Source organism: Aotus nancymaae, unplaced genomic scaffold, assembly GCF_030222135.1.
Source record: "Aotus nancymaae isolate 86718 unplaced genomic scaffold, 86718_ANA_hifiasm-v0.15.2.pri h1tg000067l, whole genome shotgun sequence".
In the NCBI taxonomy this organism is placed as follows: domain Eukaryota; kingdom Metazoa; phylum Chordata; class Mammalia; order Primates; family Aotidae; genus Aotus; species Aotus nancymaae.
In genome coordinates, this window is record NW_026988482.1 from 19108498 (window position 1) to 19135559 (window position 27062).

Below are 27062 nucleotides of genomic sequence, written 5' to 3' on the forward strand. Positions count from 1 at the left end.
AGTTTTGTCTAACATTAATACTGTGTTTTTTGCTTTCTTTTTGACAATACTTAATTGGCTTATCTCCAGTCATTCTATATCATCTTAAGTCTTTTGAAAATAACAGTATAAAAAAATGTATAGAACCAAGTTCTATACATTCTATAGAACGTATACAACTTCTATACATTGGCTCTATACATTATCCATTTGAAAGTCTGTCAATAGGAGAATTTAAACTGTGTTTGTTATAGATACTGGTATATTTGGACTTACCCCCTCATTCATTTTCATTTTCTACTTGACATGCTTCTTGTTTCTCTACCTACCTCCTTTTTTTATTGCTATATTCATAGTTTTCTTTTTCATCCTTTTGTGCTTTAGAAGTTCTACATCCTATTCTTTTTCAGTTATTTTTTTTTATTTTTTTATTTTTTATTTTTATTTTTGAGATGGCGTCTCACTCTGTCACCCAGGCTGGAATGCAATGGCATGATCTCGGCTCATGGCAGCCTCTGCCTCCCAGGTTCAAGCAATTCTCCTGCTTCAGCTTCCCAAGTAGCTGGGACTATAGGCATGTGCCACCATGCCTGGCTAATTTTTTGTATTTTAGTAAAGACAGGGTTTCAGTGTTGCCCAGGCTGGTCACAAACTCTTGAGCTCAGGCAATTCACCCACCTCAGCCTCCCCAAGTGCTGGGATCATAGGCCAGTTTTCTTTTTAATTTTTTATTTTATTTATTTATTGAGACAGGGTCTTGCTGCATTGCCCAGGCTGGAGTGCAGTGATGTGATCATGGCTCACTGCAGCCCTCAACCTCCCAAGTAGTTGGGACTACAGGTGCATAGCACCATACCTTTTTTTTTTTTTTCAGTAGAGACAGGGTCTGACTATATTGCCCAGACTGGTCTTGAACTCCTGGGCTCAAGTGAGCCTCCCACCTCAGCCTCCCAAAGTGCTGAGATTACAGGCTTGAACCACTGCACCCAGCTGACTCTACTTATTTAAAGCAGAGTATTTAATCCTTATCATTAACGGGAAACTATAATCTAAACTTGTAACAAACCCCCCCCACACACACAACCAAGACAAAATCTTTAGCACATTTTTACATGTTTTTAACTTCCAAGGATTTCTGGCCCCCTGACTGCTCTCTTTTCACAATAACCTATTGTTGTTTTACCAGTGCACTGTATCTTTGAAGAGAGAGAGTCTGTGTGTGTAGTATATAAGTTCTGTTATCTGCATTGCGGTCTAGTTCTGTTTATCCTCAACTTTTTCTATTGTGCAAATAATTTCCTCAAATATCTGATGATTCTTGCTTGTTCATTCATATTTTAAATGCAAAAATGTGTGAACTGGTGTTGGTAACTGTCATGTGTTTCCTCAGCAGTCATGAGCCTTGGTTTCCACTGCAGATCTCCCCTCTGGAGGGAAGGGATAACTAAGAGCCTCATGTCAGTAGCAGGTTTCCCTTTGGGATGCCTGGGATTCAAGCAGCCAGCTGCTGGGACCCTTATAGGACACCATAGGGAAACTTCATCCTGTAGAAGAGTTTCCCAGAGCTCACTTCTGAACAGAGTTGTGTTTCTCTTTTCCTCCCCTTATCCTTGACACTGCTTGCTGAGATACCTTGTGCCCTCTGACTGATGTTCTAGACTCAGTATCCCAGAGAACAGTCCCTACACATTCTAGACCAATTGCCAGCCTTAAGAGCTACAGTCATGGGTCAAGCTTGGTCACACACACTGCCTCCAGCCTTCCACACAGCTGGGAAAGGGGCAGGAAGGATTGGTCCCTGTGTATAGACTATCTTTTCACTTAGTCTGCCCTTCCTCCACATTGGGAGTTTTTTCAGCCTAGCATTGTGAAGACTCTCTTACCTCTGCTGAGCCTACTCACTATTGTAACTTTCCCATCAACCTGCCCCACCTACTTTCTGTCTTCTAGAAGTTCATCGATGTACCTGTGGCGCTAATAGGGCCCACTTTTCAAGGCTGTTAAGGATTTATTTTCTTCCTTGGTAAAGGGAAGAAAACATTTATGCTTGGTCTGCTATCTTGAACCAAAAGTCTAGAAGGGAGTTTCGGATGTTACAAACATAGCTTTTTGAATGAAAAAACAAATCACTAAAATATTTTTTTCTATAAATAATTCTAAAAGAGACATCTCTTTTCCTGTTAATGTAAGTCAAATAAATAAAATATAGGAATGTAGTAGTGTTTGTCTATGATTAGAATGAAGTAGTGAGCACTACTGCCCCTACAGAGGCTGAGTGTTGGGGCTGAGCTTGTATTGGCAGCACTGGTTATATACACTGTCTGCCTCTATTAAAATGTAACTACTATTAGCAAATGAAATTAAATACTTCAGTTGCCTAGTAACTAATCCAATCTGAGAAAGAAGCAAAAATAGAATACATAAATTTAGAACTTTTAGGCCACGTGCCAAGCAAAATATTCTTGCTGTATCCTTTTGATCATCTGCGATTGAATGGAAGAAAGAGTATTTTGGTGTCAAGGCACATTTGTGTTGACATTTCTTGCTAAAAGTGAATGCCCCTTGATAACTGAACATATATGAGAAATTGTCCGGCTTCCCAGGGACCTCTGGCCACACTATCCCTCAAAATCACCAAATGGAAGAAGCTCTAACTAGTAGCAGTTTACTTTTCTGACTTAATTAAAAAGCCAAAGGGCATTATGTGATTTCAGCCACATTGTACTATGAGAAGAAAAGTATAAACCATCTGCTTTACCCATTTTCATATAAAATAAAGATATCAAGCAGCTTTTCAGCAAGACACAAAAAAATTAAACAGTTTAATGTTTTGTGTACATGAAGTAATTACTGGGGGGGGTCATATATTAGAGTTCAAAGAAATACCGTGATATTGACATTAAATGTGTCAGTTACTTCAAATATTACTTTTTTCTGTCTTCATTAAAAAATGAAAAAATGTATTTACAAATGACATATTTCAAAATAGTAAAAAGGAAAATGAAAAATTTATTCCCCTCCAAATAAAAAGAATGTAAAACCTAAAGAAGACTTGTAAGAATAGTACAATGAATTTCATATACTCTGGACCCAGATTGCTTACTTTATAACTTCTCTCCCTGTCTCCCTTTCATTCTCTCTCTCTCTCGCTCTCTCTCTCTCTCTCTCTCACACACACACACACACACACACACACACACACGTACATGTACATATATACACACACATTCTCCCATAAACCATTTGGGAATTAGTTTGTCTTTAAATATTTTAGCATGTATTTCCTGATAACATAACCAAGCACAATTATACAATTCAGGAAATTGAACATTGATATAATATTGTATTCGTACAATTTTATTAGTATTATATTGATGCAGTATCACTATCCATATTTACATTTTGCCACTTGTCCTAATAATGTCCTTTCCAGAAATTTCTTTTTCCCTTGATCCAGGATTCAGTCCAGTAGCATGAATTGCATTTGATTATGTTTCTTTGATCTTCAGTAATGTGAAACAGCCCTCAGCTTCTCTTGTCTTTCATGACATTGACATTTTTGAAGAAAACCAAGAATGCCTCTTATTTTGGGTTTTTGTGATGTTTCTTCATGATTAGATAGAAGACACATTTTCAGTCACTAATCGCAATATTCTTTTGAGTAATCTAAGTCCTTAAGAGGACCATCAGGTAGAAGGTGGTTAGCAAACATCGGAGCCTGTCAATCTAAAGCGCAGCTGGGTCAGGTGTGGCTCTTGGCCGGGGTGGCAACATTGCCAGACTCATGTGCCGAGGGCTGTGGCCCTGGCTCTTGGGTGTATCACCATTTGGCACGCAGTAGGCACTTGCTAACAAAGTATGCAGGGACTCATTCCAAAATAGGAAAGCAATCATCTGACCATGAAACCTATTTTTTCCACTCTCTTTTAGAAATGTGAAAGCTCATAAAACAAGATGCCACACACATTAGCAAAAATATTTGGGCTATCTAAATGTTCTCCTACTGATAGCAAGTTAAGTTTTTAAACTGATACCAACTTTAACTGTTTAAAGAAAGGTTGGCTGATAAATTGAAGGCTGAGAATTATGAGTAAACATCACTGGCAGTGCAAATAAGTTAGTAAAATAGCTTAAAAGGGAAGTTTACATTCAGGCCAGTGGGCTAAATGTGTATAACCTGTCCATCTTAAATTCAGGTTTTGCCCTACATCCACATTTTCAATGACGAATTGGGTTAGGGGAGCTTTTTGTGGGAAATGTGTGTATATGTAAGAGCTTATGTTTACATGTGGTTGGATTTGGAAGAAGAAATAATTCAAAGACCTGTTTCTTTTTCTGAGGACTGAAGAGTTTGTCTAAGTGTCTCAGGGCCACAGGTCTTTCACTGGCATGGACTATTTTCACCTGCATCCACAGGCATGTGCACATTATAAACTCTGGACAGTGTCAGGCAGTTCTTCACAGACTCTGTCTGCAACCTCTTTGTTTAGTGTCAAACTTCATTCCTTTCTGCAGCTCTTTCCTCCTCTTCCTCCATTCTCATCTTTCTGCAGTTATTGGCAATCTTAAAAATGCAGGCAGAAAACATTATAGCAGTCGCCCCTGGGCTGTGATGTCAACGTCTTTGGACTTCTCACCATAACGCTTTGTGCATCCTTCTGATTCGCAACTCATATTTTATTACGGCTTGAACCTAAGTCATCATTCTGAGCTTAAGTTCTCACCTGCTCTCTTCAGCTTCCATAATAACTTCTCAGCTACTTCCTGTCTCCTCTGCTTTGTGCAAAGACCAAGGGAAGAGTGGGTAGGTCTTTGGAACAAAGATATTGCTTCTCAGTCTTTAATTTATTCAAAAAACATTTACTGAGCATCTACTATGTGCCAGGCACTTTTCTTGGCATTAGAGGTAGAGGCAAACAGGTCAGATGAGATCCCCACCCTCGTGGAGTTTACATTCCAGTGGGAATCGTGTAATAGACTAGGATACAAATAAAGGAAGCTCATACTTTCTGATGGAGATAAGCATTATGATGAGAATCAAATGGGCTAATGTGAAAGACAGCAGGAAATGGTTAGGGCACTGACCCTGGCTTCCCAGTCTGTCCTCTCAGAGAAGATGCCATCTCTAATTATGGGTTTTGCTCTGGTACTTCTCTACACAGGCTGCTCGTCTATTCCCTCTTTTCCCTTGGGCTAGATACAGGGTAAGTATGGGGGCAGATGCCAGCAAAACCCCAGGAGCTCCTTAAGAAATGCCAAATTACTTGGACTTTCTTGGAGACAAGTCAGGATATATATATCTCACAGGCATACCGTGCGGGTCAAGGAACTGAATGATCCCATTTGAGAATCTGAGAAATTACTTCTTAAAGACTTTCAGTTTGTTCAAGGGAAACTAATAGAGCATTATTTGTTGAACCTAATTTTTATGTGGAAAGGAATCAGAACTATGGTTTAACAAATTTAGATTAGATATCTTGCTTATACTTTCTAGACATGATGTGACTATACTGTACTGTGTAGTTAATGCAGATGATTTTCTATAACACTTAATAAGTCGTTACCATTCCAATCACATCTGCCCCTAAAACCGGGCCATATGCAAGTCTCTCGTATATTATTTATCTTTCAAAATGAAAAGGTAGCAGACTGAAATTATGACTTTAAACAGTGTAGGTTGTAGGTGTTATTTTTCCCACATCTTTTCAAAAGGTTACATCTTTAGGCTAAGGTTTGAATTTTGGAATGCATCTAGCTAGCTTGGGTTGGGCATGAGAGGAAGGAACAGCTGTATCTGTTCAGAGGTTAATTGGTAACAATTCTCTAAGCCATTGAAATGAATTCTTTTCCTCAGGCTGATGCCAGAGATAGTTGTATTATGAATTTCGCTGTGAGCAATTTTGTATTGTATAGTACATAAAAGAGCATACACATTGTCCAACAAAAGGCCTGTGCTCTCACCAAAACCTAACCTAAAGCACTCATTCAGGGAGTGGGAGAGCAAGAGCAAGGCAGTTCTCATGCCTTTAGTAGGAGAGCACCGCTGCATCCAGCCAGGCCAACTTTACTGACATGTGGTGCTTCTCCATAGTCTGAAAAGGGCTTCCTTAGACCTGCCATAGCACAAAGCTCAGGTTCTCTTTGACCTTCACCCTGTCCTGCAATCCATGGGCTATATGGGCAGCCCCGGGCCAGGAGAGTACTGGTTGGAGGCCTTTGATGCCCACATCTTGCCTAGAGGGGGACACAGGGCCCCGCTCTCCTTTCCTCTACTATCTCCTGATTCCAAAACTCCTGAAAATGGCAGATGCCCAATGATAGAGCTGAAATAAATACTTTTTTTGCATTTTCAGCTGAGGTGGCTCATGGAGGGACAACAGAGGCCTCCCTAGAGAGACTGTGGCCCACATAACCCTTACCAAGGTCAACAAAGCAAGGCCACAAGATCAGACTTCCTGCTTTTGGGGATTTGTGGCCCTTTAGCCTCTGGAGAGAGAAAGTTCAAAAAGGAGGTCCCTTGAATTGCCCAGTGCACAGATTTTATCACAGTACAACATGACGTATGGACCAGGATTTCTCTACCCTGCCCACACCTGATCAGCACCAGTCTTCAACATCGTAAGCATCCTAGGCAAAGAAAGCATAAAACTGGCAAAACCTGAGTGTCCCTGTCATTGCCTGGTGACCTGAATAGCCCTCCCACCTCTACCCCATGGGTCCACCACCATTTCTCCTTCTCCTGAATTCTAAACATGGTCAGCTATGGCCTAGGAAGTATGGACCACTCACATGGTACCTTACCCCAAGAGCAGCCTCCTAATCCAGAGACAGACCCAGACAAGGAGAAAATAAACAATCTTCCATCTGCAAGAGCTTTTTTTTTTTTTTAACCACAATGTGAAAGTAACCTGAAAGATAAAAGTAAAAACTTGAGATTCCAAAGAAAATGAACTGTACTGGCAAGCATGATATATACACGATTGCACTCCATGACTGTCAAAATTCAGCAGGGAGAATCATTGTCCCTTGGTAATTATGCGCATCCATTAGCATGGCATCCATTCTTTGTCAGAAGCGTTTGGTGACAGTCTCTCTCCGGAGAAGCACACAGCTCGCGTGGCCTGCAGTTAGATGCCCAGGATGCACCTCCCCCAGGGAAATGCTGCCGATAACACCATATTAAAGGCAGAGTTTGTTGAGTTTTGTTTTTTTCATCTCAGACACCAGTGCAGAGGCACAAGATGTTTATTATAATTTTATAGACACCCCTAACAAAAGCTTCACTCAGTAAGGAAAATTAAATAAATTAAATGTTAATGTTTCAGGGATGGTGGAGGTGGGGTGGTAAGCTGCAGAAGGTTGGAAAAGAGAGAGGAAGTGTCATTTCCTTTCCTTTAGGAAAGAGAAAGATGGGGCAAGCCATAAACATAGCTTCATCCCCAAGCTGGCAATTCTTACACTTAATATGTTTTGTCAGGCAAGTCTTCAATACAGATTAAAATGAAATGCCAAGTAATTTCCACCTCTCGGCCGCTCATGTCTGGGAACAATAGAGAGTGTTTTGATGAATGTCAGTTAATGGCACTTATGCTCTTGTAGATTTCATCCTCACAGCAAGGCCTAAGAAATGGAGGGTGAGAGGGCTATCTATGTGTGGAGGGGAGGGATGGGGAAGATTGGTCCATAGTCCCCTTCTTACTAATTTGATTCATAATGATGGAAATTGAAAGTGAACTAAAAACAAAATCAGGATGCCCAGAGAAGATGACCCTTTGTTGTTAATTAGGCTCAAAGCATAAAACATGATTTCTAAGAGCTGGGTCCACAAGGAAAAGGATTACATCGCGTTTAGATGTTTGCCAGGCAGCTTCTACTCCAGTGGAAGGGGCCGGCTGCATTGCTGGGGTCTAAGTCTTTGGTTCAACTGGGAAGTTTGCAGCAAGTGTCTCAATGGTCACACTTTCCAGTCCGTTCCATCCTGACACAAACCCGACGCTGCAAAACCCACAGGCTGAGCTGTGTTATCTCATTTCCCCGCACATCACTGCCTTTGCAATTTTGCATTCTGAACTCCCAGTGTGGGGTAATTTTGAAGAGTAGGATAAAAACTGAAGCGCCAGCAGAATTCTATCACCCAGGGATTTAAATCCTCACCTTCCTCACGACTGGCATGTGCAATGTACTTATTTCTCTTATCCTGTTCTTAAGCTTGATTGCGAGGATTTGGTTTTCGCTTATTCTCTTACTGCTTGGAATAGGAGCTTTAACTGGAAATTGCTGACTAATTTTACGGTTGTGTAGGTAACAGCGAACACTTCTGTCTGGTAATCATTGTGAACAACATCTCTCTGTATTCAAAGTCTAGTGGGTTACATTGGTATTCCCTTCACAGTCGCAGTGACCAGACCATTGACTCAGCTTTGGTGCTTACATGTTTCTTGTTGGTTTGCTTTTTGGAATCACTGCTTACCAAATTTCGTAGCATCGAACCCAGCCTTTTTAGGTGCTGAATCAAAGAAATTCTTGGAAGGTGTGGAAAAATTATCTTTCAGAATGGAAGTCCCAAGAGCAAAGGGAATAAAACTAAGGTGTGTTGGGTTCCTGTGTTCTCCTATGTAACCCATGTTCGTTCCCTCTCCCCCACCTCATCTGGTCACATCTGCACAAAAACCCTCTGAAGGGGTCGCTGTCTGCAGATCACCCACAAGGAAACTGAGCTCACTGGCTGGCTCAAGGTCCTGCATGGCTAGGGAAGACAGAGCAAGGAAGGCTGATGGGTCTGTCTGACCCAAAGTCCACACCAAAGCCTTATCTTTTGGAAAGCTTCCAACAGTAACTCGGGAATTGAGCTTGCTTGCTTTAAAAAAAAAAAAAAAAGTTTGAGAGAACAACCTTCTCGTTATACTTGTACACTGATGCTGAATCCTATTTTAAATGTTTTAACCTTGCACATTCCGGTCAGGGGTTTGTCTCAAAGCATAAAACATGATTTCTGGGAGCTGAGTCCACTTGGCAGGGGATCACTTTGCACTGAAGGAATCATATATTTTCTCATGTACATTTCAGAGGCCATGTGAGTTTTCACCTTCCTGGATAACCAGAAATGTCCATTTTGCTGCCAATTCCAGGCTTTTCAAAACTGAAGTTTTAAAAAGGTGCTTCTAAAACATGAATAAAATGGAATGGCATGAATTGGTCTCCCTTCTTCATCTGAGGCATTTGGAAGAGCGGTGGAGAGCAGGCAACCTGCCTGCCTGTGAGGAAAGGAAGGCCCACACTCCCTGAAGATGCCTGGGGACAGGAGGACTATGGCTCAAGCACAAGCCAAATGCCTATGACTGACCCAGAAGCCCACAACCACTCCCCGCCATCATGATCCAGAGGCACACTGTTGTCTCAGCATCTGGGGAATGTGCACCAGCATCCCTGTCTTGTCATCACTATCAATGGGAGAATGGTGGAGGCAGGGGAAGCACATGAGTGAGGCCAAGTCTCCATTTCCTCACTCGTTAAATGGAGGCAATGATGCCCACCTTTCAGGGTTGCTGCAAAGCTTAGAGAGAGCGGGTATGTGGAGCACCAGGCATGGTCAGGCTTGGTGAAAGGTGGCTACTGCAACAGAAGGATTCCAGAAGCTTCCAGCTCAGCCAGCCATCTCTAGCCTTCCTCAGCAGACCTGAACTCAGTTGCTGCTGCTTTTTCACAGTCTATCTTTGATAACAATTCAAGTCTTCTTGCATTTGGAGGGAGCATAAAGGTGGGAGTTTAAGGTGCCAGGGAGATGAATATTGAGTCTTCCTTCAGCCCCCGCCTGGAAAGACTAATTCAGAAAAGCAGCTTTGTCAGGCCAAGAGCTGTGGGGCGTCTCCTCAGGTTCTTTCCTCTGGGACCTTCTCAGGATCAGAAGGATTCTTCAATTTCTAAATCAAAGTAAAATCTCTGGCAAAACACCAAAATAGAGCAAAGCATCCCTGTCAGCAAGTTTTGCTTCCTGAAGAACCGTTTCCGCAGGCAGAAACACCAGCAGTCACTAGAGGAGCAGGAGGGTTGCAGCCCAGGAGCCCTGCCTCAGCCTAGACCCTCCACCAAGGGGGAGAAAGGGGAGTTATCTGCTTCCCAGGGCAGGAGGGGCATTTCTATAAAAGGATTGCAAGATTTTCCTAATTTATGTTGGTGAAGACCTGGAGAATGTGTGTAGAAATGGATTCTAAGGATATTGGGCCAAGGATGGAGTTGGGAGATCCTGAACTTAATGTGTCTCCATGAAATGGCTCCAAGAGATAGTTTGGTTGGTTGGCTGAAAGTGGGACTCAGTGGCTCTGCATTCTTTGAGGTTTCCAAAACTTCCTTGGCATCATGTAAGAGGATGGAATCAAATGCTTAGAAGGCTGGGATGTGGGGATGGGAATAGATTTATTATGTGCACCCTGTACACCCACATTCACACTCTGTCCCTGGAACAGGCTCGGAGGATACTCCCTTCAATAAGGCCCTGAGCAGTCTGTCAGTGATGGAGTCCCAGTGGCCTGAGAGATCACTGAAGTGGCTGAGCTCCCTAGGCTGGGCACATTGGTGGGGTTGCTGCCATTGAAGTGGGCTCTCTGATTTCAGTGGAGATGGTAGGATCACCATGTGTCAGAGACCAGAGATAGGCACTTAACCACCAGGGACAGAGTGGGCACAGTTACCTAATGGGCATCAAAATGTTTTTCAATATTGCTATCCAGCTCTTCTGCCAACATGAGTTGTGTCGTGTGTTCTCTCTCCATTATTTTTCTTTGCTTTTACTACAACTACTAACACTATATACCCTGTCTTGGCTATAAATCAACTGATACCTCTATTTTGATCCTTTTAAATTTTTCTTCCACATCCTGGAGAAAACATCTTCCAAGAACATAATGGGTGCCACTAATACGTCATCCTTTGGCATCATGGACCCTGAGGGCAGGGGTGTGATTTAGAATGAATGTGCCAAGCGTCTGCTGCTCCTTTGTGACAGAGCTGGTGATGGGGACTCCCCACTATGGTATCTGGGCTTATTAGAGGCACCTGATGGTGAACTGCCAATTACTGTGACTATTGATTGAGCCCAAGGATTATATTATATTCCCTCTGCTAGCCAAGGAGAATGTCATCCCATTTTAAAGATGGAGAAACTGTCATCTCATCATTAGGTGTGTCTTGCTGAGCTTTCTCCTTCTATCCCACGTGTCCAGAGCGTCCCTGCAAGAGCCCCTTGTACACCTCCTAAAGTGCGGTGTGCTCACCTTAACACCCCTGCCAACTTAGTTTGAATCAATGTTGTGGAGGAGCTAACTTGCTCATGTTCACCTTACTGGTCTGGACCCATTATAGGAGTCAAGAAAATGAAAAGCATTTGTTTCAAAGGAAAACTAAAGATGTTTGCTAAACATGTGTGGTCCCTACCAACCTGTGGTTTCATAAAGGTTAATTGGTTGCTTTAAGCTCCACTGCCTCAGTTTTCCCATCTGCAAAATGAGGACAAAACCTTGAACCATTCCCCATCTTTTCACATCCCTTTTTGTTGCCTCTCGAGGACAAGGGGAACTGAAGGACAAGCATATTGTCAGCTGAGAAGATGGACTTTGCTGAAGATTTTTTCATTTCATCCCTTTCTCTTCAGCTTCACTTGAAAGTCCCCCTTCTCCTGCCCCCCATCCCGGTCTGTAGCTATTGCCTTAGCCCCCAGGAGCAGGGGACAAAGTAATAACATCAGCTAAGTTGTGGGCTTGGTGCTTATCTAAAGGGTATCCTGGCTGGGCATGGTGGCTCACTCCCGTAATCCCAGCACTTTGGGAGGCCAAGACAGGTAGATCATGAGGTCAAGAGATCCAGACCATCCTGGCCAACATGGTAAAACCCTGTCTCTACTAAAAATACAAAAATTTGTCAGGCGTGGTGGCATGTGCCTGTAGTCCCAGCTACTCAGGAGGCCGAGGCAGGAGAATCACTTGAACCCCGGAGGTGGAGGTTGCAGTAAGCTGAGATCGCCCCACTGCACTCCAGCCTGGTGACAGAGCAAGACTCCATCTCAAAAAATAAAAAGTATCCCATCCTTTTTCTTTTTTCTTTCTAGTGATATAGAATGGGTGGGAGAAGGGGGGAAGGAAGGATGTGTTACACACACACAGTCTAAGTGCTCCCAGCCCAAAAACAGAAAACTCTTCATCCTCTCACCACCTATGCTTCAAAGACTCATAAAAGCACGTCACTAGAAGTATCGTGTGAAACGAGCTAAGAGGCACTTGAGGGTGTGTGATAATGTTAGCTGTGCCCTGTCACTTTGTTAAAGAATGTGCAAGTGCAGGGAGAATCCAGCACTGAGTGCCCAGGCAGGCAGAACTCTCCACCCACCACACCCTCCCTCCCTCCGCTCCACCATCCACCCCCCACCGACAGTTTTTTAGCCCAGAGTTAAGACAGCAGGTCCATGATATAGTGGACCAGCTTCCATGGCCCCTATGAAGTTCAACTGAGTCCCAAGGTTGCTTTTGCTGAGTCTAAAATGGCTTGCCCTGAAGTTAAAGTGACCAGAGGGTGACTGATTCCTGAAAATTTCTTGCAGAATGAAAGATGAGATTGGACTTCTCAGTTTGTGTCCAGAACAAGGATGGAGAGGCTCAGCAGCACCGACAGGTCAGTAGGTTTTCTCTGTGCCATATGATGGGGTTCTGAGTTTGCTGCAGCCCTGGCCTTGGGCCAGGCACATTGTGTCTGATTTTGAGGTTCAAGGGTATTGTTATTTCCACTTTATCAATAAGGAAACAAGCCCCGAGTGAGCACTGGACAGCATTACAAGGTTATAGAACATAGCAGGGTTGGGGGTGTCAGCTCTGGGGCTTGGAGACACAACTCATGTCCCTGCTCCTCTCCTCCCTCTCCCTGGCATTCATATACCCACAGGGAAGTGGTCCTTGCTCTTGTCTGTGCTTCAGACACTGTCTTAGAATATGATCTTTAAGTGTCAACATTAAAATATTAATACCTAGGGTTATGGAAGTGTTTTACTTGGAGCAAAGTCTCAGGGATGTTTGACTAAGTATTCCTCATTCAGTTATGTCAGTAAATAATTGCACAAAGAATTATTTTAAAATAGTGTTACCAAGGAAGCTGCATGGACTCCTTGAATTCTGTCCCCTGCCTTGGTCTCTCTCACTTTCCTGTTCTTCCTGTTTGTGTATCTGAATAAGCCCCTTCCCCAGACATGTGAGCACTTCCACTTGCAGGAAAGCTGCCTCCTACCCCCAGACTGGAGGCTCTTTTGAGGGTATGGTACAGAATTCCAGAATTCACTAGCTCCAGCTCACCTGTATCTCCCTCAGGGGCTAACAGAATTAGATCCTTGAGCTGCTCCAATAATGATGTTAAGAGTCATGTCAATTTCTGTACCTTGGTCTAGAGTCTGGGGAGAGGGCCCTCCCATAAGGTGACTGCTCCCAGTCCCCAGAAGTTGGTTAAGAACTATAGGGCAATTTCGACTTGTGAGTTGTCCTTCAATTTTGCTAATGATTTCTCTAAATAATGGCCAGGAGATCTAACAGTTCTCAGGTGAGACTGAAGTGAGTCATTGCCGGTGTTAGCATGTGTGTGCCAGTATCTCCCAGCTCAGGCTGCAGAGTGTAAGAGAGGGTGACTCATTCATTCTCAGAAGCCTGCTCTTGGTTACCTTTTCCAGAGTATTTTGTGGTGGTTTTGAGGTAACTCGTTTTGTTCAGAAGTAGAACTTCCCCTTACTGCTACTCTATGAAACCATGTTTTATTAAAGGGTTTTCTTCCTCCAAAACTATATAAGTTGCTGCATTTTTTAAAAAGAGAGTTTCTTGGGAGAATAACTGGTGAGAAGAGAATACAAACATATTATATTAGTGATGTTCTTGCTCTGCTATAAAGAACTATGTGAGACTGGGTAATTTATAAAGAAAAGAGTTTAATTGGCTCATGATCTCACAGGCTGTGTAGGAAACCTGGCTAGGGAGGCCTCAGGAAACTTACAATCATGGTGGAAAAGGAAGCAGCCTATGAAATTTCACAGGGCTCCAAGGCCTGTGGGGAGGAAGGAGGACTTTCAAAAAGAAAAATTAGGTCTCTGCTACTAACCAGAAATGCCCAGCCAGGCCTTTGAGGTCTCAATGCCAGTCAAGGTTTTCAAACAACCCACTTTCCAAATATACATTTTGTCTGACAAGAAAGCGTTTTGAGTTCTGGCAACAGAAATGAGAGCTAAGGCAAAAGAGGCAGGCACGCAGAAAGAAGTGAGAACAGCTTACCTGCTCCTGCAGGCAGAGCCCAGGCAAAAGAGGCAGGCATGCAGGAAGAAGTGAGAACAGCTTACCTGCTCCTGCAGGCAGAGCCCAGGCAAAAGAGGCAGGCATGCAGGAAGAAGTGAGAACAGCTTACCTGCTCCTGCAGGCAGAGCCCAGGCAAAAGAGGCAGGCATGCAGGAAGAAGTGAGAACAGCTTACCTGCTCCTGCAGGCAGAGCCCAAGGGCCTCCTCTGTCTGGGCAGGCAGTCTCAGGCTTGCCTGGACGGTTTGCCCCCAAGGTCCTTGGCAGGCAGCAGGATAAGCAAGGTCAGAAAACCCATGAGTACTGACCATGAGGTCAGGATGTTTGGGAGAAAATGGAGACAGATTATTTTGTTCATTTATTAATAGGCATCTGTTATATACCTGGTAAGGAAATAATCCTCCCATTGTCAATATATCTTAATCCCCCTGTTGTCTATATGTCTTCTGAGGCTTGCAGGGGAGGGAAATGCTTTGTCAGAAGAAATCCCTTTTCAGAGATAAATGCAGAAGCACATCCTTTTACACAATGAGCATGAACCTTAAATGAAGTGTGTCTCACACATGATATTCGGGACAGCAAGGAAGCTTGCCTTTTCACACAGTCCTCCTAGAGCTTTTGAGGACGTCACTCCTTAGGTGGTTTTTGTGTAAACTGAGTTTCCATAAAGGTTTTTCTGCAATTTTCTTGGTTTCCAAAATAACAACAAATACTATTCAGTAAAGGTAAACAGCTGACAATCCTTAGTGCCTTGAGTCCTAGCCATCTCTGATGATCAATACTCATGGGATCTTCACTTCCTTGTTATCACTTCCTTCCCACCTGCCCTCTACCAGCCTGGTAACTGAGATTACCATAATTTTTAAAAAAGAAAAAAATCCAACAACCTTAAAGCATTTAAAATTCAAATAAGAATTAGAAAAGCAGAGTTCTAAGAACAAGATCAAAGCAGTTCTCTTTCAGTTGTATGAAAGTGTCACAGTTAAAACCTTGTGAATAGAGGAACCCAAGCACTTCCATCCTTCAGACAGTTTGAGAGTATTGAGCATAACTCTAGAACCACCCAAAAGATAGGATTTAGACAACTTCAATTTGGCCAAAAAAGAACAACAACAACAACAAAAAACACACAACTAAGTAAGGCATCAAACTCACACTGTGGAAAAGAAGAAATCGTAAATTCCCTCCGTGATGCTAAGTAGCATTCAGGCAAAAGCAAATTTTCTGACAGTGAATCAACCACCGAAAAAAGCTGCTTGCAGCACAGGGCACAGAGCAGACTTCTCAAACACGTGCTTATTATTCTGCTTCCAGCCTTTATTTCTCCCACCCCTCCCCTCTGAAAGCTGTGCTCAGATACAGCAATCCATCCACAGAAGAGCTATGCCTTTCCAAGATTAATTACAAGCAGGGGCCACGTGTCTGGGCTGGATGTGTGATTGATCCTGCAGGAGGAAATGCAATGGGAAGCTAATGAGAAGCTAATGCTGCCTTTTATCCAGTAAGCAAAGTTCAGAGATGTTTACATTCTGCTAGTTAAGCAAGACCTAAGATGAATGGACTGTCTTCTCAGCATAAATTCTCGCCAAGGCAATACCTACATGTGTCTCAGAGGACCTCACCTGGGCCACAGAGGCCAGAGAGAGGGTCAGAACTCCTAATTTTGCAAATAGCTTGATTCCATCCTGTTTTAATTAGCAAACTGATTCTATCCAATAGATTGGTGAATGAAAACTAGATTAAGATCAGTGCAACGGAATTGGGATGTATAGGGTTAGAACTGGGATGTAAGACCAGTGAGCGGTATGGTGACTACACAGGGGTCCTTGCAGTTAATTCTATCATTGGCAGGCAAGAGAGTACTCTTAGCACACCAGGTGAAATGTGCTGAGATGCTGGAATTTCCTAATTTCTACAGAAAAGGAGTCTTGTTTTTTGCCTTATCTTCTCCCTAGGAGAAAAATAAAAAACTGAGTACCGGATTCATCAAAACAGTAAAAGGAGGAGGAAAATATTGCATGTGGCATAGCTATTCCTTGGAACAAATAAATGCTAAAGAGAGTTGGTAATTCAGGAGGTCCACCCTCGACTCTGATGCCCATCAGATGAAATGGCATCACATTACAGATGTATTGTGTAGCCCTGTAGCCTGGAAAGCCCCTGGTCTCTGTGGCCACTTGCTAGCTATGGGTAAGCTAATTGTCATTTCTAAGCTTCCATTTCCTTAAGTGGGAAACTGGTAAAACAGTACTATTTCATTCCAATTAGAATTAATGAAGATAATGAATGTGAAGCGTCCAGGCTGGTAGCAGGAACATAGTAAGTGCCCAACTAATCATAAGACTTTATTTATTAGACATTCCAGCAGCACCTGGGAAAAGCAGGAGGGAAAAGGCAGTGTTCGGTGGCTGGGTTGGCAAGGGAAGCATACAGCTCTGTTGTGTAGCAAAATACTTTTCACACAGAGGGCAAAAATCCTGTCCTAACACCTCTGACACCAAATAGGTTTAATGTCCTGCCTTCACAGTTACCATGATGATGCCTAGGCAGTCACCTCAGGATGCACATTCAGCTCCATCCAAACATGGGGCTTTCAAATGTATATATATGCACACCAGCATCTAAAAACCACCCATAAGCCTTAGCAAGGATTAGACTAGAGTAACACAAAAAGAACTGTATAGAGCTGAGGCTATTGGAGCAAGAAATCGGCCAGGGTGAACTGTGGTTTAGCAGCAGTGAGCACCACCTCATCTCAAGCGGCTGCGTTGGAAGCCAGGCCCCGTGCTGGCAGCCTTCCCTCCCTGATCCCACGTAACTCTTAGAACATCTACAGGAAGGCTGTGGGAGATGAGGAGGCAGATGGATGGAGAATCGGAGAGGGAAGCCCAGGTGCTTTGCAGGGGCTCCATAGCCATAACAGCCGTTATTTATGGGGCACTCACGGTGTTCCCAGCAGCATGCCATGTACCTCACATGTACTTTTTCATTTAATCCTCACAGTAACCCTGCTGCGTAAAACCAAGTCTCGCCATCGCTAATGTGGGGATTGTAAGAGTCTCACAGGTTAAATAACTTGCCCAAAGTCACATAGCAACAGTCCTAGGACTCAGGCCCTGGGGAATCTAATCACAGGCCCAGCACTTATCCCCCCAGAATGCTTCCTCGCATCCACCAAAGGCTACTGGGGTAACATAGAGGCCAGCGGGAGGCATGGATAATAGATAGGGGTCCTTACAGCCAGATTTCTGTAATTCTCAGACAAGAGAGTACAGTTCATATCTGAAGACCCTGAAAGACATGCCCATGTGGAATTTTACCATACATTCTGCATATGTACCGTGCAAATGGCAGTGAGTTTTGACAAATTTTCCAGTCTAGGCTAATATCAGCTTACATTTACCCACTGCCTGCTATATGTGTACCAGCACTGTTCTGAATGATTGATGTGTATTAACAAAGAATCCTTACAGCAATCCTATGTGACCGGTGCTATGGTTATGCCCATTTTACAGATGAGCAAAATGAGGCCAGAGAGGTAAAGCAACATGCTTGTTGTCAGAGAGGTAGAAGTGGTTCAGCTGGGATTTAAGCCTGAGCAAATGTGGCTATTAGGCCCACCCAGGCTCTTATCCACACTAGGACATGAACTAGAAGAGCAATGCACTGTGGAGCCTGGAGAATCGGCTCCTCCCTGTTTCAGGTAAATACCTGACAAAGGTGACTGCAGGAAGGGATGTGCCTCATCTAACAATTCATGTCAGTGATTCCATAAGCCTTTAAGAGGACAGCACCAAAGATAACAAGTGATAGGCACGCTTTCCATCCAACCATCCTCAAGCCCTTTACGTCCTTTATGGTAACTGTGAGGGTGGAACGTTAAACCTATTTGGTGTCAGGACAGGATTTTCCAGCCTTGGAAAAGAGATGTTTAGCTGATCTTCCTGTTTTAACCCTTTTCACTTAGCATATTCAGCTCACGTTGGGTGGGGCTGCCAGAAACGGTTTGGAGGCATGCTGAGCGCCGTGACATCCTTGTCTGAAAGACATGGCTGTTGGCCGGTGTCCAACACTGCGGTTGATTTTCAAACCATTTAATTGAAATCATTTTTTTTTAAAGGAGGGGGTGGGTGCCAGAGTAGTGGAAAGATCTTGGCAAAAACCTTATATGCACTTTTTCCACCACTGGATTGACCAGACAGGGCCACAAAGCTGATACAACAGGATTAGCAAAATTGCATTGTTGGACATAGGCACAGCGTGACAGGTGCTACAGCAAAGGCATTTGGCAGGATTAACCTGCCAAGGATAAAGATGTAGCAGACAAGGGGCTGAATTAATGGACTGGCATGACCGAAGCAGGGAAATCTATTTGCATGCGATATTAACTGTGCTAATAAACTCCGGGCTGGGCTCGGCAGGCCGGGCAGCCTCTTTGAACCAGGAGTTTTATTTTTCATCTAGAAGGCTTCTGCCAAGATGGATTGTTTTGTTCGTTTATTAATAGGCTATAAAACAAACAGGCTTTACAGGTTGCCTTTTGGATTCTTTGCCATCATCTTAAAATAGATGTGTTGTCTTAAATGCTTACAGTAGCACGTGTGCTTTACTGACCATGTAAATGATCCTAATACCTCAGAATTTGGAAGCCAAAAGGTCCTCCATATAGAAGGTGATTGTTTATGAAAAAGCAGTGAAGAAACACAGATATGGCACACCCTAAAAAACATCTGCTTGGGATAGGTTGTCTTGTCTGAGTCTTATATTCTGATTTCCTGAATGTCACGGTGGGGCTGGAGTGAGCAAGCAAGATGCCCAGGATGCCAAATTTCAGGAAGCACCCACAGTCTGGCTCAGACGAGAGCAGGATGAGCATGGAGGGTGCCTCTCTCCTCTCACCCTGGCTCCATCCTGGCAACAGCACAACATCCACCCATTCAAAACATCCACCCATTCAAACCCATGAGTGGACTTGAATACACTTTACACTGACACTAACTGCACTGCTGAGTGTTGGGAGGTGGTCCAGGAAGCGTTGTAAGAGACTGGGAAAGGGAGCCAGTCAAGGTTATCCATCAAGTTACAGCTGCTGGCACATGCAGACCTCTGTGAGCTGGTGTAGAACACACCTCAGGGTTATCCCACCCAGGGGCCAGAGAGCCGGGTGTTTATCCACCAGCCCCTGTCTGTCACTGGTCGATGCTGCTTGGGAATGCTAACTCCTTGGCACTCAGCCAGCCCACACGCAGCCTGAACACACTCCTGCTCCCATTCCTGACCCAAGGAAGCCCCTAAGCCAAGAGTTGCACCCTATGTATAGGAACGGAGGTGCTAGGCACCAACAGTGCTGGCCACATGGGCAAAATTTAATTTTCTTCAGATGTCAAAGCCACATCAGACTCCCACTATACTTAGGCTTATCAGGAACATCAGTTTTAACAGAGCCCTAGATTTAGAGCAGCAGTTCCCAAATCTGGTTTATCAGAATCCTTGGGGTTGGGGGATGAATTCCTGGACTTCACTCCTAAGCTGACTAAACCAGGATCTTGGAGTTGGGGTCCAGCCCTGAATCACCCACTCTTCATTGTGCAGGCTTCCTGAGCTGGCCAGAGTTAGTGGCTGATGGCAGACTCTGAATGGAATTCATGCTGATCCCTGATAACCCTAGGAGGTGGTTGATGAGGAAACACATCCTGCGTTTCTGTTGCAGTCATCTTTTTCAAGAACAGGCGAAAAATGTTTTGTTGATTTGAGACCTCTGATGGTATAAAGCTTAGAAAGATGTCATGTCCTTGGTATTGCCTACACCAAGCAATCGTTATGTGATGTTTCTAAAAAAAAGTTAGCTGGCCTGATCCTCCCAAGCTAGTAGTGAAGGAAGACTAATTGGAAAATAATAAAATATAAAAAGGTCTGGTTAGAATTGGCACAGGATTATTGGAATACTAGATATCTTGCATTCTCTTAAAGTGCCCTTGGAGTGGCTGAGGTCCTTAAGGAGGCAGTAGCAGGCAAAAAGGCCCTGAGGTGGGAGGGAGCCAGGTGTGTTCCAGCAGGGTGCCCCATCCAGGGGCAGGTGAGGGGTGGGGTTCAGCCCACATGCCACTCAGGAGGTCACACACCCTGTCAAGTGGCAGTGACATCTTCTTGAGCTCAAAAGAGGCTCTATCCACAAGAAAGGCCTGCTTTTTTTGCATTGCAGAAGATACCATATGGTCTTGCTCTATGTTTCAAGATCTGAGAGAACACAGTCAGAGCCCAGGAGGAGGGAGTGACGGTGGATGGGCAGGGAGGGCTGGACCCACAGGGCCTTGTGGGCTTTTGCAGGGAATTATTTTATTTTGTGATGGGGAACAAATGAAGGTTTGAAGCAGGAGAGAGACATCTTCTGATTCATATTTTAAGAGAGTCAATTGGGCTGCTGTGGGAAGGTTGTGTTAGCCGCTTACCAGCTGGACCAGACAAGAGGTGGCGGGGTTCTGCACTGGGAGTCTGGGTGGCCGTGGAGATGAAGAAATGCACTTAATATGGCAAAATATTGAAACTTTCTGGACATTCTGATGATTCTTAGGGGACACAAAGAACAGATTTTTATCATCATAGTCCCCTCACACCCCCTGCTTTGCAGGACCTCCCATGAAATGGAAGCACATCCAGGCTGGAGGCCCCTGTGTTCCAGGTGCTGTGTCGGTGCTGATTTGCCCGGTGACTCCATGATGACTTCTGTCCTCAAGGTCACCATCGACTGAGACAGACTGAAAAGGTAAATGGTAATGGAAGGACATGAAAGGTTACAAGAGTCAGAGGCCAGGCCAAGAGTGAAAGCTGAGCAAGGGGCAAGGAAGTCCTCCTTGATGACTGGCTGCAGAACTGGGGCTGCAGAAAGAGTAGTTTTCTGGATAGAAAGGGATGTGGACCTTCCAGTTAGGTTCAGATCCACAGAAGCATGCACACGTGGTATACTAGGGGGGCACCACTGCACCACCGGGCAGGGGTAGGCTGGAAAAGAGGCTGCAGGATCTGGGACTCACTCTATCCTGGGGCAATGGGGAGTTTAGGAGAGGGTGAGTCAGATCAGCATGGAGTTAGCCTAGAGTCAGGAAGATGAGTTAGGAGATCTGACAGTCTATTGAAGTAAAATTATTCATTACAGAACAGCACTGTGTATGTCCCTAAAATACTTGGTGCCATATTTATTCTCTTGAGGGATTCATCTGAGCAGTTAGAAAAGAATAACTGGGCCATTGAGTCTTGGTTGAAATGATTCATTCATCCAACCAGTATTCATCAAGCATCTCCCACATGGCCAACGCTGGGGACCCAGGGATGAGGCAGGGGTCAAGTGGAGAAGACTTCACTCGCATGCCATGAGAAGTGCTTTGAAGGAAGAGGATCAGATACCTGTAGAGCATGTGACAGAGGAGTCGGGTCTGGTCTGGGGTTAGGGGTCCAGGAAGTGACTGGAGTTGAGGCTTGAAGGAGTTGGTATTCAACATGCAGAGCTGGGAAAGAGGCATTCCAGGCAGAGGAAGCAGCTTGTGTGAGGGCCCTGGGGTGGGAGGGAGCATGGTTCATATGAGAAGTTAAGAAAGCACAGAGAGAAAGGAGGAGCACAGGGAGGCTTAGGGGAGGAAGGGGTGTGAGGCTTTGCCAGGCCTGGGCCTGACCTTTAAGGTGCCAAGTCCTTGCAAGCATTTAAAGATAAAACATGATGGCCATTTGTTGATGATTTATTGATCTCTCTGTATCCTCCTGGGCACTGGTGGATTCTCAACAAAACCAAAAAGTGGAGTTGGCTGCAGATGCGTCTGTTCATGGCCTCAGCTTCTCACCTATTCCTGAGTCACCTTTTGCCCCTCTGACACAGGGATGGGATAATGCCAGGATATGGGTTTGTGTTGTTTAACTTATAGGAGTTTGTACAGGTTTTACCTGGTACCAGCATGACATTCCCATGTACTCGCTCGGTCAGCAATTCACAGTCTCCTTGCTTTATTTTACAAGGAGTTAATCCCACTTTCTGGAACTTGCTCATTCTCAAAGTGAGTGGTGGTTGGTCCCCAAGACAGTCCACAGAAATTCCAGTCCCCTGGAAAAGAAAAAATTCCAGGTCTCTACCTGATGTTTGGAAAACGATTAGTCAACACCAATGCTCATCAAATATGCATATTTATCTAGTATTTGCTGCATGCCCAGTTTTCTGATCTTATTATTATACTCTTTTGCAGATAATAAAATTGAGGCCCAGAAAAGTTCAGTAATTTGCCCTAGAAACACAGGTAGGAAGAAGTAGAGTCAGGATACATACCCAGACCCACCTAACCATGGTGCCACACAACTGCCCACTCATCTACACTGCATGTCCAGAGAGCAGTCTCCCAGCCTGCAGGGCCGGAGGTGTGGACTTAGCATCTGCTCTGGGCTCGCCTTCACAGATGAGCAATCTGAACAGGGAGAGGCACCAGGACTTGTCCACGTCCACCAGGGAAAGGCAGCTGCACTGGAGCTGGGTCGCCTCTCCACCCCGGCTCCTCCTGCTGCTCATTGACTGCATGAGTGCCTTCATCCTACAGAACTTCGCATTCCTGACCCAGTGAGCAGAGATAGATGATGACCCTCATGGAGTGTGATGAAGATTCAAGCATTTCAGGAGTGTGAAGTACCTAGAACGTCTGGCACTTCTGCCCCAGTACACAGTAGCTGACATCTGGTCCCATGTCCTTCCTGGGAACCTGGCAGGAAGAACCTGGCCTGGGAACCTTGCTTCCCAGCCTGGGATTCTGTGGGCCACAGAAGCCCGGTGTAGAGATTATAGCCTAACATCCCAGCAGAGATTCTTTGATTGAAGATAGGAAAATCCAGACATTTCTGAACTCCAAGACCATGGTGATTCATATGGCCTGGTGATTATGATTGATGAATTACTCAAAGTTTCTGCTTCCCCCGACTCTCCGACTCTGGCAGGAACTTTGGCAGAACTTCTATGCCACATCCAGTACTAGGAACTTGCCAAGTTTGTGTCCTTAAAATAAAGTGGGTTCCAAGATAGATGGCAGAAAGTGGGAAATGTGATTTTTCTTGATTGGGTAACTAAGAACCACGCAGCAGGCAGGAGCCATTTTGGGCCAAAGAGCTGTTCATTTAAAGTGTTTATTGACACCTGAAAATAGGGATTAAACTTCAAATGCTATTTTCACGTCAAGTTTATGCTATATAATTTCATAATGGTGATAAAATCCAGGCAGATACCAAAAAGGAGAGTTCCCAAGTGATCTTACTGCTGGGTTTCCCTGGTACAGACACTCAGGATCCTGGACCAGCTGGAGCCAGGGGAGGAAGCGCCCCGGCAGATCACCTGCTGATGGAAAGGCAGGCACCATGATAGTTAAGTGTTTCCATGTTGGCTACCTGGTTTCTTTTCAGCCAGTCTCAGCTTTGGTTGGTTTGTATGACTGCCTCAAATCTTCAGAGGTCACCCTTACTTTTTATTTGGAATGTGTTCTCCACTCTAGAGGACTGAGTCAGGGAGATTGCTCTGCATTCTTGAGGGGTTCCATTTTGACCCTGCTCATCCTCAGTAGACATGGGAGCTATTCCAAGCTTGGACTTGCAGGTTTGGGGACCCTGGACAGCATACAGATCGAGAGGTGAGAGACGGCCGAGGCAAAGTTCCTACTCAGAATTTGAAGGAAGAGCCATCTCTGGTTTCTATATTTGACAACACAATAATGAGATTCCCTGCATTTCTCCCAGAAAAGCATCGGTGGGGAAAAAACTTTGTTCTGGGAGGTGCAGTGATCACCAAATACTATGAAGGCCCATCAGTGGACATACTCAAGCTGTGGAGGGCTCTGGGCATTTGTTGAAGACAGATCTTCCCAGAGAAATACCAACACACAGGTGAGTTTGTGTTCAGGAACCAGGACTCCTTGGAGCCATGGATACCCCTGTGGGATGGGGGTGACCCCATGGGATGGGGCAGTTCACAAAAGTCACGACAAAAGTCTCTCAGGTGGGGCCGGGGAGGGCAGTGAAATGTTGGCATCTGCTTGCTTTCCAGTTCTCACTCCTGGCTGTTCTCTGTCCTCTCCACCTCATCCAGCAGCACAGAGGCATCTCTGTGCCCATCGGCCCACCCAGAGACCTCCCCAGCATGGTGTGGTGGGGCAGCTGGTGTTGTGAATCAGGCCGTTGCCAATCAGAGAACGGCTACTTCACAACACCAGGGCCGCACCACACTACAGGCAGCGTTCCGGCTCCAGAACCAGCAAGGGCACCCACTGGCGAGGCAGCCACAGCCCTGCCACAGAGGACCATCAGCTCCAGAACCCAGGCACATGGCTTTCCAGGTCTGGGCTGGCTGCTGCATCGCCCCTGCAGACACTGGCTTCCTGAGGCTGCTGTTTATCCCCCAACACAAATGCTCCACTTTTAAAGAAAAGGCCACTCCCGGTAACATTAGCTTCCTACAGAGAAAATGGTGCTACCAGGCTTCCTACTGTGAAAATGAAGTTATGGACCGTCAGGAGGGTTCAGCGCCACTCAATTGAACATTTCCTCCTAGGTGCTGAAACACACAGTGGTTGCAGAGCTGGGACCTTTGTTTTGATACTTGGTGACGGTAGCTTTGAATAGGGCAAAGTAGAGGGAAGGGAGGACCTCGTAATAGGATAGGACGGTGGCCTTAGGGTCACTCCTGGAGAGAGGAAGGCTCTTTGTAGCCACATATACAGGTAATGCATCTATTTCCTAGATGGTCCCAGGGTCCCTGGAGAGCAAACACCTTTCTCAGCCAGGGAGAATTCCACAGCTTTCCATAAGCACATGTCCCAGTGACCTGAGGGCTGGACAAGAACCAAACATGAGACTGCTCCTGGGGCACTGATCTGCCAGACACTCCATCAGGGGTAATACTTTCCATTACTTGTGCTGACAGATGGGCTTCCTTTCCCCAGGTCCTTACAGCATGGACCCAGCAGAACTGAAAAACTAACGAGGTCTCTAGAATTGGGGTAGCATTTTGTGCCTAACTTAAATCTTATATGTGACATCACCACTTTTCAGAGCCCAGGCCAGTTTTCAAGATGGAGTGGGTAGGTTGGCTAGTGTCCTTTTCAAAACACTAATAAAAAGGAGAATGTTCCTCTCTCTTGCTTTCTATAGGACAGAGATCCAGAGCCACTCTGATTAACTCAGGCCCAGTCTGTATAACCTCAGTGTTTGTATAAGGTTCTTGCTGCTCTGAAAACCAGAGAGAGGGATAAAAACAGGCACCATTCAAACCTTGCTTAGCACCCAGGTTACATAGAGCCTGAGTTAACCAGAGCCACCTCCATCTGTATCACCTTAGAATTCTGGAAGGCAAGTCTGCTTCTGTAAAGTTCTATCCCTTACCCCATCCCCATATCATTAAAGGTATCTCTGAAATGTGTACTAAATTATGATTGGGGACAAATATCTTCAAAACAAAATAGTCTGTTTTTAGAAAGGGCTTTTTGTCTCCTAAGAATTCATCCAGTTACCAACTCCTCACCACCAACGGACTCCAAGCTAGAGCCACTCACGGTGTGGTCCATGGGTGGCAGCTTCATCATGCTGGAAAAGCAGGATCCTAGGGACCACCATGCACCTGCTGCATCAGAATCTCTGGAGGCCAAGCCAGGCAACATAGCAAGACCTCATCTCTACAAAAAATGATTTTAAAAATTAGCCGGATGTAGCAGCACACTCCTGTAGTCCCATCAGCTCCTCAGGTAACTGATGTGGGAGGACCTTTTGAGCCCAGGAGTTTGAGGCTGCAGTGAGCACAGATTGTACCACTATACTCCAGCCTGGGTGACAGAGCAAGACCCTGTCTCAAAAAAAAAAAAAAAAAAAAAAAAAAAAAAATTCCAGTGGGGATAGCAAGCTGGTAGGAACTGTGTGTTACAGGCACTCCAGGAGATGCTTCAGAACCACTTCTACCCCTTTTGGGTCTCCCTACAATCTCTCCAGCTTCCATTTCAACCTTCTCTCTTCTACACATTATAACCAGAATGTTCTTTTCAAAATGTACTTCTGAATCATGCAAATGCCTCCCACTCCTGGCCTTATAACTGCTTAAAGTTGTCCTAATGCTAACTTCAGTGGGACCCATGAATGACATGCACTCCCCTCCCCACTCCTGACGCACCCCTCCTCCCTTTCCATAAGATCCCTCTGGCCCCTGCCCCAGGGCCTTCATTCAGCTCAGCCCTATCTAGAAGGGTCCAGCTGCCTCCAAACTCCATCACTGATACCTGACTGTCCTCCAGGTTTCATAGAGAGCTAACTCCCACTACCCAGAAGGCCAGATCAGGTAACAGCTCTTCCATGCACTCAGCAAACTGAATTTCATCCCTTCAGAGCATTCATCTCATTTTGTCATTACTCATTCATTAGTGGGAATCTTTGCTGAATCTGTGTCTTTCTCACTGGCCATAAGCTCCTTAAGGGCAGGGACATCCAGCTTCATTCACTGCTGTACCCTCCAGCCTAGTTCAGTGTCTGACACTGAGTAGACACTGAATAAATCTGTTCAATGAATGGATGAGCACAGCCCAAGCCCAGTGTCCTTCAAGGTCAGATACTCTGGCTCTTTGTTGAAGCCCTGGGTCTTTGATCCTTTCAGTGGCATCATCATTAATAGCAGCAGGCAATTACAGAGTAGAAACTGCCAGGCACTGCCCTGAGCCCTCCATGTGCATTTAGCCATGTACTTGGTGCCTCCATTTCCTCCTCATAGGCAGGCAGGT

The 27062-nt window shown here is 44.9% G+C and overlaps 1 long non-coding RNA gene across 1 annotated transcript in view; it reads left to right on the forward strand.

Annotated features, from left to right (window-relative positions):
• The window catches only part of LOC135270780 (uncharacterized), a 114245-nt gene extending 90620 nt beyond the window's left edge, over positions 1 to 23625 (forward strand). The window contains exons 2-3 of the long non-coding RNA XR_010338907.1: positions 12569 to 12639; positions 20918 to 23625. This is a non-coding gene — a long non-coding RNA (uncharacterized LOC135270780). The remainder of the gene's footprint in view (positions 1 to 12568; positions 12640 to 20917) is intronic.
• Positions 23626 to 27062: the final 3437 nt, after the last annotated feature.